Source organism: Manis javanica, chromosome 4 (assembly GCF_040802235.1).
Source record: "Manis javanica isolate MJ-LG chromosome 4, MJ_LKY, whole genome shotgun sequence".
Classification (NCBI taxonomy): Eukaryota; Metazoa; Chordata; class Mammalia; order Pholidota; family Manidae; genus Manis; species Manis javanica.
The window spans coordinates 126,971,649-126,984,396 of record NC_133159.1 but is presented as its reverse complement, the minus strand read 5'-3'; the positions used below and the strand labels follow the sequence as shown (position 1 = coordinate 126,984,396).

Below are 12,748 nucleotides of genomic sequence, written 5' to 3'. Positions count from 1 at the left end.
TCTCAATGGGGACAGCTGTGGCCCCTGAGGACAGCTGGCAGTATCTGGAGAGATTTCTGGTAGTCACAACTAGGGGAGCAGGGTGGGGTGTGTAGGTAGGTGCTACTAGCACCTAGTAGGTAGAGGCCCGGGGTGCTTTGAAATCCTACAGTGTACATGATACCCCCCATGACAAATAATTATCTGGCTCCAAATGCCAACAGAGTCAAGGTGGAGAAACCCTGCCTTGAATGAAAGGTGACTAGCCCATTTGTACGTCCCCACAATACTCAGATGGCACCAGACTGTCAGGCCAGCCGATTAGAATAGTAACCATCTCTGTTGTGCTCGCTGTCACCCTCCCTTTCCCCAGGCTGAAGAGACTCAGAACTGCCCTCCACATTATCTCCTGTGCTCTCATGAAGTTTTCTCTGCACGTCAAGTCACCTGCCAAGCTCTCCTTCTACTTCAGATCTCCCAGGAATGTCTCCTGGCCAGGACAGCAAATTCCTTGTGTTGCTCTTTGCAGGTGCCTCATCCCTGCCTCTGATGCTCACTGCCAAGCTCCTTTCTGCTGGGCGATGCTCCACGACCCTTCCAGTTCCAAAACGGTGCTGCTTCTCAGGAACTCACCCAGGGCCGCACTGGGAGGTGCTCTCTACAGGAAAGCGTCCCTCTCCTCTCCCCAGGCTGGCCCCTCATGTGGTCCTCCCAGTCCCCAACAGGGTTGCCTTAGCACCACTGTCTCCAGGAGATTGTTAAATGACAACGGCAGAAACAATGTCTTCAGTTTCTGCCTGCCTCATTTCTTTTACTAGGATCTGGATGCCGGGTTGGGCATCTGTATCAAAAGAAGAAATCTGTGAGCTAAACAGCTTACTTCTCCAAACTCTCTCCTCCCCTCTGCTTGGGCCCTAATTGTGTTCCCTCCACCAAACCCCTCAAGCAAGTTGACCTGTGAAAATTGCATCCTGGATATCTATCCTGTAGTCCTTGATAACGGTCCACACTAGACACACTCAAGACAAATTCTGGGACATCTGCTATGTACCAAAGAAGATACTGAGACTCAAAAAGATTAAGAAACATGCCTAAAAGTATACGACAGTTAAATGTTGGAGCCAAGAGTCTTTTGGGCTCCAAAACCTGTCTTGAGGTGCCTACATTTTTCTGCAGAGATGGAATCAACTGGCGGCCTTCTCCCTGAATGTGAGAGAATAGCATACCTGTATCTCCCTGATCAGCCCCCGACTCAGCCCCCTCAGGCCGTATTGTGTCAAACACCTAAGACAATTCTCGCTTCTCCTTCTCTATGTCTTTTAATTAACATTTCTTCCTATCACTTATCCTAAAGTGCGACTCACCTAAAAAGGTCATTTGGCTTCAGTGTGATCAGTGACAGGGCAAGCCCATTTCTGCACGTGTATTAGCGCGGAATGTTCCAGCCGACTTTTCTCAAGTTCATTCATGTTTGTTCCCAGAATTTGGGGTCATTTTCCTCCCTCAGAAGAGCTGTGTTTCTCATGTAGCTGGAGCCCACGGAGCCCCTCCTTCTCCGGAGGTTCAAACTGCCGCTGCATTGTCTCCCTGGCCTCCTGGTTGAGACAAGCCTGAGTACTCCTTCCTCCCAAGGATCTCTGGGCTTCCACTCTCAGTTCCCATGGGAACAGAGGTTCATCCTGGCCCAGTTCCCATGGGAACAGAGGTTCGCCCTGCTGAGGCCTCACGTGGTCAGAGCATCAAGGTTCCTCTGTGAGAACACAGTAGGCTTGGTCCCAGCGCGCTGGCCTCCTCCGTCTTGTTCTACCCCTGTGCCTGCTGAGCCTGGCTGTGCCCTGGAAGCACCTAAAGGGAATCAGATTCAGTGGGTCTGGAGTGGGACCCTGGAACTGGCATTCCTAGTGATTTTAATTATCCAGGTGAGCCTGATGTTCAGTTATGTTCGGGAACAACTATTCTAACCAATTAGCAAGCCTGCCAAGATATCTCTGGACCCAAGAGGTTCCTGATTTCATTTTGCAACCAAGGCCTCTGAATAATGAAGACTGGGGCCGAGCAGAACGGGGCCACTGGCAAATCCAATGTCTTGCTCTTTTCTATCATTTATCCAATCACAGGTGATTATTAAGGACCTGTCACAAGCCAGACGCTCCTCTCAAGTTGACACGGTCCTCATTAAGGAAGCCCCTACGAGAGCTCACTGCACCTGCGCCCGCTCACTCCAGGAGGTACAGCCCTGCCACCCTGGCTCTCGTGCTCAGACTAGGTCTGCCCACCAAGGTATCAAAAGGCAAAAGCACAGAGGGGGTTTGAATTTTCAATGCTCTGTGTGTGTGTGTGGTGTGTGTGTGTGGTGAGGAGAGGGTACAGTCAGTCAGGACACAAGAGCAGCCCGTGTGTAGATGAAAATTAGAGCCTCAAATATAGTGTTCAAGTGGAGGCTCAGGCGTAGTTACACTGTGGAAAAGGTAGACCCTGAGCCACGCACAGACCAGTGATGTTGCTGCATCACGCCCAAAAGATGACAATTCCTCTGATTCTGGTCAACTACGGTATCAAGGAGAAACAATCGTAATTCTTCTGACAATTACAAAGGGTCTGTTGGGAATCACTGGATTCACACTTTAGGATGAGAACAAAATGCAATTTATCCTATAACCTTGTATATTATAAACCACAAAGGTCAGGTAGTGGTGTGTCTAAAGTACTCTTCTTAAGAGTTCTTAAATTTTTTATTAGTACCACATATTTTTAGTAGATGGTGAGTTAAGTAACATGTCCCACAAATGATTGTATAAAATATAGAAAATGCAGGAGGCACAAAGAGGAATATTAAAATGTGCTTTGATGCTGCTATCTAGCTATAATCTTGTCAAAATTTGGTATATTTTCATCTCTCTCTCCATCTCTTTCTCTCTCTCTCTGTCCAGAAAGAAAAATAGATTGAGTTATATGTAAATATACCTGTATCTGTATATGTATGTATGTGTATGTGTGAAGATTTTATGGATTCTGTTTTCTCACTTAACATTCTATTGTGAGTTGTTTCTCCAATAATTAAACATTTTTGAAATCACCTGCATAAGTATTTTATTTTTGAGTGCCAGTTTTGTGCCAGGCTTGGTTTTTAAATCTGGTTTTAGGTGACAAACACAGATGGCTCTTGTTCTTCTGGAACTTACAATCCAGTAGGAAATAATCACACAATCACATGGATAAATGTAAAGCGGCAACTCTCATAAAAGCTATGAAGAGTTGTCAAAACACATGGTGCCAGCAGAGCACATCTCAAGAGGGTAAGATCGATGGGTGTATTTGGAGGAATGGTGGGTGGGGCTGGAAGGTGGGGCATCATGGACAGTGTAGTGGGCTGAACTGAGTCCCCCCCACTGAAAGATGTGTCCAAGTCCTAACCCCAGTACCTGTGAATATGACTTTATGGGGAAATAAGGTCTTTGCAGATATAATTAAGTCAAGGACCTTGAGGTGAGATCATCCTGGATTTAGGGTGAGCCCTACATCTAATGACTGGTGCTCTTATAAAAGAAAGGAGATGGAATTTGGTGGGAGGAGAGCTTATGGGAGAACATTCCAGGGAGCAAAAAGAACATGTGTATAAAAAGGAGAGATATGGCATAGTCATGCCACGATGAGGCCAGTTTGCCTGGAGCAGAGACCAGTAGCCAGTCATATCACTAAAAAAAAGTTAGTTGCAAAGTGTCTCTCTGGGAGACTTCACTAGGCTTTACACTCTGTCTGATCCCATGGAACATTTGAGGCCAGTGCAGGATGCAAAGAGAAGGAGAATGAGAGTGAACTGAGATGCAGAAGAGGAAGACAGGGCGATGGTTACACCCTCCTCTTCTCCCATGCAAGCTCTCTCTTCTCCATTTCTTTCTTTCTCTATTCTGTGTCATTTAAGAAAAGAGCCAGGAGATTTATGCAGCAGCAGAGGTGGAGTCAGGAAAGCCCTTTTACCCAGCAGTAGCCCTTTAACTCCCAGTAAATCACAAAGCTCCAGTTGGTCCGCTGGAAGTCTTCCACCAGGGTCTGCCCAGGGCATGTTTGTGCTCATGTGTCCGCCACTTTCCAAGATTTATTCAGAGCCTCATCCCTTGAAAGTCTTCCCCTTGTGATCCTGGGACAGCTTGATTCAGTGGGTGCTTCAGACAGGGAGAGGAGGGTGGGGAATGGAAGCACTGATCAGGCTCCAGGATGTGCAACTGAAGGGTCTCTGGAAGGGCAACTCTTAGAGCCAAAGGGCTGGAAGAGACTCCCAGGTCCTGTGCTCCCAACCCTCTGTTTACAGATGTGGGAGCTGAGGCTTAGTGGAAAGAGATTTTCCTATGGCCTTTCCATGGATGGAAGGAGTGATTTGCTCAAGGTCACCTAGCAAGACAGCGTGAGAGCAAAGGCTAATCTTGACCAGATTCGTTTGAGTTCTACTAGAGAGTATGTATACGTGAAGCTGTGATGTTTACCTATGTTGTACGATTATAAATTATATGACTTCCTGTTAATATGAGAATATCTGGAGGTCAGAGGCTTCCTTTCAATTCCCATATTTTAATACCTGGCATGGAATGGGGACTAAGTGAGCAACAAATGAGTGGATGGATGGATGGACGGATGGATGGATGGATGGATGGATGGATGGATGGATGGATGGATGGATGCGTGGACTCAGGCAGAAGCTTTCCCCTTCTTAGCTCTTTCTTGAAATTGACTTCCTTTTGGGATTACTCTAGTGTTTCCAGAGGTGCTCAGTGGTACCTAGGGCTGAACTAAAGAAACTTGTAAAATTGAATGAATTTCTTTTGACAGCTTTTTCCCTGGTGAGCTGGTGTCTCTCAGAACTTACATCCCTCCTACCTGTAGAGATGTTAAGAAACTTCTCACAAGGCTGCATCCCCTGGGCCTCTTCTCCTCATCTGTTGCCTATGTTCTGCGTCTTTGAACACCTGCTTTTCATCAAAACTTACCTGTCCTGTCTCCCACTCCCTCATCTCTTTATTAATTCCACCTCCACAAAAAGAGACTTGATAATCATCAATACCTTTCTCCTCTCCACTGTCTAGATGCAAAATCTTAGGATCACCTTTGACTCTTAAATTCAACAGCTGTATTGTCATTAAATCCACCAGCTCCTCCCTCCATGGCATCTCTATTCATTTGCTGTCTCCTGTCCCTGATATACTGAGCCCAGTTCAGATCCTCGCCCCCTTTCTCCTCGCCCACTACAACCACAGCCCACTGCCACTGCCCCCTTGCACTGGTTTGTGTAGTCGAGCACTGAGGTGGATGTTTTCTGGCCCTACAACTCATGCTGCCACAACTTACACACACACCCTCTCACATACTCACATTCACGCTCACACATGCTCTCAAATATGTTCACACACACACTCACACAAGTTCTCATGCACAAATTTCTTCCCCTACCCTCTGTTTCACCATTTGGGAAACAGGCACCATGCTAAGTGTTTCTCATGATTTGAGCACCATGGAAATAAGAACACAGTAACAGTACTGCCATCGATCAGGGACCTGATGTGAGTGAGGCTCTGCACTATGCTATTGGCAGTATTAGCCCATCGATTTCTCATGACAGTCATAGATGACAGGTATGATTCACCTTCACTTCATAAATGAGGACCCAGAGCCTTACAGCTCTGAATCAAAATCCAAGCAGCCTCTCTTGAGAGCCATTGCACTCAACCACTGAAGAATGCCCACTCGTATTTCATATAAAGCACCTAGCAAACTGCTTGGCCACATTAGGTGCTCATTTAATGCTTTCACTTCTATTCCCCACAGGAACACTGATAGCACTGATGTGGACACTTACTATGTTGGATTAATGCAATTGAAGCTGGAACTCCCTATTTTATCTAAGTTGGTGCAGCTTGTGTCAGACTAATCCTCTTGCTAAGAACAACTATAGTAGCTGAATCAACAATGACAACAACAACTAGAGAAACAACTGTTTTGAGGGCACTGGAGAGACCGAGGCGGACTGGCACAAGAGAAGGAACTTGTGATTTGTTTGCCACAGTGTGTGTGTGCATGTGTGTGTGTGTGTGTGTGTGTGTGTGTGTGTGTGTGTGCCCAACACATTGGGGTGGGAGCAGCAATAGCCTAAGCTTTGAGCAGTCTGAACAGACTGGGAAGACAGACATTGGTGTTCACGACTGCTAAATCAGCCAGGACTTGAGAGGCCGATATTCTCTGACCATTCTTATATCAAGGAGTTTGTTGAATTTGGACCCAAGGGCTTCAGCACTGCCCACTTTGCTCCAGTTCAGGGCTGACTTGTCACTGATAAAAGCAACTTGGGGAGAGTTTTTCCTCCCATCCCCTCCCACCTGCCATCACTGAGTCCTGCAGCTTCTGCCCCTTCAGCATCTGTCTAACCCTCCCTTCTCTTCCACCCCCAAAGCCAAGGTCATGCTGCTGGACTTGCTCAGTCTTCATCAGCCCCTCTCCTGAATTCTTAAACCAGCTCCCTGCCCCCAGCCCTCCCTGCTCTCATCTGTTCTTGGCACAGATGCTAAGCCCATCGTCCTAAAGCACATACCCGATCAACCAACTGCTTGATTGAAAATGCCGCAGCTCCCCGCTGCTGTCAGAAAAGAAAAAAAAATCCCAATCTTCTTAGCATGATCCAGAAGTCTATTTATGCCCTCGCCCCTGCAAACCTCTCTGGCTTCCTTCTCGTTTCCTCCCCTCACCTTCTGATCTGTCACTGCAACTTACTGCAGTGCTCCAAACCCAGCCCCACATTTTCATAGATTAACCCCAATTCAAGAAATGGTCTCACCCTTTGCCTTATGCCTTCACCTGGCTAGTGGCTATTAACATCAGATGTGGCACACAGAGTTCCAGTAGGAGACCTTCCCTAGGTGGCCCCTCCCTCCCACCCTTGGGGCCGGAGCTCATGACAGTTCCTGTTCTGTCACAGCACTTCGTGTATCCCTGTCCCACAGTGTTTACTGTGCCAGAGAGAACTGGCCAGCTGATCACTTCTTGCCACCCTTCATTGTGAATTCACCAAAGGTGGCACCCACATGGTTTGTCTTTACATCTGAAATGCACAGGGCAGCTCTTGCCCACCACAGCTGATATGTTTTGAATGAATAAAAAGAAAAGGGGAATGGAAAGAAATGTATATGATGATAACTTCATTCAAAGTAAGCCAGACTGGGATTAGACCAGAAGCAACTCAACAGGTAAGACCTTTCCCAGGTCTCACGGCTCAGGAGAGATGGCTTACCATGGAATAAGGTTTCACTCAGGACCATTTGGTTGCAAGTGACAGAGGCCCACCTCAAAATAGTTCAGGCAAATACAGGGCATTACTGACTCACACACCTGGTCCACAGCAAGGTCAGGGGAGGCTGGCAGCAAGGACTCTAAGCTCACCCACAGGGTCACCATCTTGTGAGTCAGCTTCTGTCTTCTGCCTTCATTCTCCTAGATCAGCCTCCCCACTTGACAAGGGAGTTAGGCAGAGATGTCAGTCTGACACCTTTGCAGTCCTTTTTCTAGTTTGGAAAGAAGCTTCTCTTGCTCAGCTTCAGTTCTCCAGTTGGGAAGTTCCATGCAGCACTCGGATTGCCCTGTTTGGTTCACATGCCCTGCCCACACTGGGCTCATTACTGTTGTTGGGAGTAAGGCATTCTGATTGTGTCTCAATACGGCCATTTGCTCTTCTCTGGCCCAGGAAGAAGGTGGGGTCACTAAGAGGATGGTAGCTCTCCCTTTGGACCATGTGGCTCAAGAAAGAATAGGAGGAGAAGCAGGTCCCCTGACCGCCATAGGCATGGTTGCTGGGGGCATCCCTGGAGCTAGAAAGGCAGGCCACTTTGTGGTGGTGAAAGATGGTTCTAGAGAAGGACTGGGAGGTATATCAATTTAGCTATTGCTACAGAAAAACACCTCCCAAACTTAGTCAGCTCACAATTCTAAAGGTTGACACCTGGTCTTGGCTCAGCTGTATGGTTATCCTGGTTGGGGCACATTCCTGAATCGACAGTCAGCTGCTAGTCAATGAGTGGCTTGCTTTTGCAGGTTGACTGGCTCAGCTAGGGTGCCAGAGGTGGTAGGACTAGGCACCCCTCCGCATCCAGATGGAAAGCCCGGGGTTGCTGACATAGTGGCTCGGCATGGCTGCAGGAGGATGGACAGACATGCACAAGGCTTCCCCAGTCCTTGGCTTGGAATAGCACAAGGTCACTTTTGCTATATTCTATTCATCAGAGAAAGTCACAGGACAGCCCAGAATCAAGGGGAGGGGAAACAGTCTTCTTTTCAGTAGGAGGAGTTGGAAAGTACCGGGAGAAGTGAGGAGTTGCAGCCATTTTTGCCAACAATCTGTCGTAGGAGGAGAGAAGTGGGAGAGCGAGAGAAAGCAGAAGTGAGTGAGGGCTCGGCAGCAGGGAACAAACAGGGAGCAGCGCGATGAGCAGGGACCTGGGACGCCGGGGAGCCCAGCCTGCAGGGATCAGAGGGCCACACAGTCAGGCTCAGGGTGGTCATCATCGAGGGAACTTGATGGGAGAGGCGGGAGGACAGATGCGCCGTGGTCGCAGCTTCGGGGGACCAGCTCCAGCACTGCATCTGTGACTTTCCAGCAAGTCTGCATTTTAATTGGCTATCTACAGTAAAACAGCGAGTCTCTGCCTTGGCCAGGAATTGCCAGGGACAAGAACAAGCAGCGAGGACTGCAAGGCATTTCTAAGGCAGATCTAAGTTTGGTTTTCCCCTGTTGTTGATGCCTTTTGCTTTATGAAAATTAAAAAGATAAAAGGGAGGCAGTCCCTGTGTTCCACTAAACTGGCAGTTAGGGGACTCCAGAGGCGAGTTAACAATTGTGTGTTATGATGATAGCATCTAGTTAAGCTGGCAAAATGGCTCCTCTGACTCCATCAGAGGAACTGGTGGATGGGAACTCACAATATCTGAGAAAGCCAAGCCTTTGTTCCTACCAGGCAAGTTAGAAGCTGCAGCAGAGAGAAGCTCCTTACTCAGGAGTTTCTGCCTGGGGTGGATGTTCTTCTAGGAACTGCCAAAGGAGGTGGGTGGGCAGGGGGAAGACCGAGGAGGGAGCCCTGGAAAGAGCTCATGGTTTGGCAACAGAAAAGCTGCATTTGTGAAAAAGCCCTTTCAAGCTGGGTGATCTTGGGCAGGTCCATCTCTGAACCACTGTCTCCACATCTGCCTGCTAAAATAATAATAACACCTGCCTCAATGGAAAATGTTAATGAGTCAATGATATAAGCTGTCGTAATGCAAAGGGTCAAACACCGCATACAGTTCTTGCTATTCTGAGGAAGCTGAGTTCTGCTAGTCAGAGGCAAGATGCAGAATGAATGATCACATTTCTTCCCTGAGCTGGAAAAATCCCCCTTCCCCTTCCAGAGTTCCAGATACATGGAACCTCTCTAACCCAGAACTTAAAGGAAAAGAGCTCACCTATAAATGTTACCCTGGATCAGTAATTCCAGAGCCATTTCCCTCCCCACCCCCACCCCATAATTATTCAACATGTGTGGCAACATGGATTGGGCTTGGGTTGAACTGGGACCACTGGACCCTCGATGAGTAGAGACCACTACCCAGACTCAGGTCTTCAGAGCTCCCTCCCCATCTCTGAGTCCCTGGAAAAGATGCCTTGGCTGGAGGGATCATGTATTAAGGGTGGGCATACACATCTGCATGAAAACTGCTATGATAAATATAAAAATAAATATCATCCACATTTGAAATATGCATCTTTTAAAAATATGACATCAGGAAATACAACCAGTACAGCTGTACCAAAGACCTGCTTACTGTTTCTTTGTCAGCAAAGTCAGGGTGTTTGCATGACTAAAACATGTCAGTAAGCATGGCATTGCACACATTGCACCATTTGACTACAATACACATGCATTCTTGAGCAAATTTCATGTGCATTGAAGCTTACAAATGCTGGACAGAGAGAGGTTTGAGGAACTGGAGGGGAAGGCAGTGAAACAGTACCAAATAGCTTGGCACAGAGGTGGGTGAGAGAGAGAAAAGCTGCAAGGAGGCCAACGAGCCTATGAGGTGGGGAGGAGGAAACGGTACCTTCCAGGGAGGACTGGGTATTTTCCTTTGTTTCTTTTTTTCCTTCTCATCATTTCCTGAGGTCCTTACCAAACGTAGGCACATATTATGTTCTCAATAAATATTTTCAGAAGGAATGAATTAAAAGTAAATGAAGAGCAGACTGCAAATCAAGTGGCGTCCCAACCATGGCAGAATATAAATTAAAACAATACTCTTTGAAAAGCTGGGTTTTTTTTCTCCTAGGCCTAATGTACAAACCCTCTAGATGCAAAGAGACAACCTTTCCTCCAAGAAGGAAGGCTTTCTCCTCTCTTCCTGGGGACGTGTAGCTCTCACACTCATCTGGGATTGTATCATACGCCATGTGTCTGAAATTCCACGTGCCGCTTGCCGTGTCTGTGACTGCAGGAGCAGCAGCCTCCTGGGTCTGAGTTCAGAAGCAGCACAAGGGCTGGTTGGGCTGCCCAGCCTGCTGAACGGGTTCGGTGCGGGGTGGCATCCGTGTGAGTGAGCAACATGCGTAAGCTGTTCAGGAGGTCTATCTATTTCTGTCATTTTCTTTTGCACTTAAACTGAGACACATGAAAAAGGAGGTGAGCCACATTTATTTAACAAGTATTTATCAAGGATCAGTTCTAGGCTGAGGATATAGAATAACATTACCAAAACAGAGAAAAGAAAATCATATACTGATGCAGAGGCCCAAGGGAGAATGAAAAATTAGAAATAAATATATAAAAAGTTATATAATGAGTGCTCTGGAGAAAAATCAAGCCAGATCAGGGAGTGGGGATATGCTCTGTGAAGAGGGTGTCCAGGAAAAGGTTGCTATGCTGAGGACTCCAGCTAGGGGGGAACAGAGAACACACACACCCGAGATGGCCATCTCCTTTCAAAAGGAGAAAGGGGAAAGGACTGAGCTAATCGTGCACAGTTTCTCCTTCCCACATCACCAAAGGGAAAAATGCAACTTCCACAGAAACAAAAAGGAGAGGTGAGGGGTCACACTGACCTCTGTTCCTCCATGGGGAAGGGAACAGCAGAGCAGAAAGGACATGTTCTGTCCTCACAAATAATCGAGAGGTCCCACGGAAGACGCACAGCAGGTTTGACCCACGGCAGACACTCAGAAATAGTAACAGCAAAATTAATAGCAATGATCATCATGACCATGAGTGGGTGGCACGTGCTGGACATGAAGCTAGGCATTCCCTGTGTGCATTCCCACTTCCTCCTGTCATCAGCTCCAGGAGGCAGGCAAGATTATTAGGTTGAGCCAAATTAAATTGCCAATATTTTACTGTTCAATGTACTATGGAAGATAGCAGATTGGAAGATAGCAGATTGGAAGATCATTTTTGGTTCTTGTTACCACTGTGGTTGCTATTAACGTATGCTGTCAATGTTTGAACTCATGGAAACCCATTGAAAACAGAATGCAGTGTAGGACAGGCACAGTGGTTTTCCTTTAACCGGGCTGAATTTGCAATAAGCTATAAGGTAATTATGACACCAGTAATAATTATCAACTGTGGCAAGTCCTCTGACATAGGATGAACTAGAGCAGAGGTAGGTGGAAAGGGGCTCATGAGAGGTTTGTGGTTTGTGGTTGGTGAAGGATGTGCACCATGAAGAGGCAGTCATGAGAAACTGTGGGAGTGGACAGAGCATTCCTGGCCAAGGCAATACCTTGAACCAGATTCCTGAGCTCAGAAGGGCCTTGGTGAGTTGTAGGAATTAGAAGCCAGAGGGACTGGAGTGGAAGGAGGGAGAAGAGGAGAGTGGCAGGATGTAAGATGTAAGCGGGGTCCAGATTGCACAGGACCTCGGTAAGGAAGTGGGCTTTATTTCTTGTGATTAAATACTAATCCTCTCAGGCTTAAAAATTACCTGCTCCAATACAGGGAGGGAGTGAGGGGGAACTGGGAGAGTCTGTGAACTGGCTTAGGGACTTAATGACCCTATTGTGCCACGAGGCGGCACAGCAACAGCAGGATGTGCATCTGGAGAGCTGAGGCAGACCGGCACTGTATTCACAGAGCGGAGGTGCTCCTCACAAAGGAGGCGAGCAGCCTGATCCCTCGGGGGTACTCAGTACAGCTTTGGCCCCATCTGCAGACCTGAGCACAGCACTTTCCAGACAGTATCAACACATGAAGCACATCTAGAAGATGGAAAACAAACTCCTGCAGGGCCTGCAAATCACATCATATGCACAGCCACTGAGGAAAACATGGCTTCCTAGATGGAAGAAAAGGAGGTTTGGGATGACCCAGGAACCATGTACTTTAAAGTCATTATCTTACTGAATCGGTCCAATGACCCCAGGAAAGCATGCAGCTTTGTCCCTACTTTTACTTTCCACATGAGGAAACTGGAACACAGGAAGATCCCTTACCTAGGATTCCTAGTTAGTGATGAGGGAGGACTTGAACTCAGGACCAAAGCTGGTGTTCTTTCTATTACATCCCAGGGCCCTCAAGAGAGAGATTCATTTAGTCTTCACGAGCCCAAAGAAGAGAGAAAGGGAGAAGTTACACAGAGGCAGAACTGGTCTCCAGAGGAGGAGGAACTTCCTAGGATCATGTGTGCTGCGTAACAGTGGAGTCATACAGCAGCATCACGGGAGGCATTTGACCCCAGGCTGGGGAACTTTATCTAGGAAGCTGTGGTGGGA

At 47.4% G+C, this 12,748-nt stretch overlaps 1 long non-coding RNA gene across 1 annotated transcript; it reads left to right on the top strand.

Annotated features, from left to right (window-relative positions):
• Window positions 1–1,762: 1,762 nt before the first annotated feature.
• Window positions 1,763–3,210, top strand: LOC140848745 (uncharacterized). Its single transcript, XR_012129859.1, has 3 exons — window positions 1,763–1,898; window positions 2,097–2,259; window positions 3,123–3,210. It is a non-coding gene; the product is annotated as an uncharacterized lncRNA (long non-coding RNA).
• The last annotated feature ends 9,538 nt before the right edge of the window (window positions 3,211–12,748 follow it).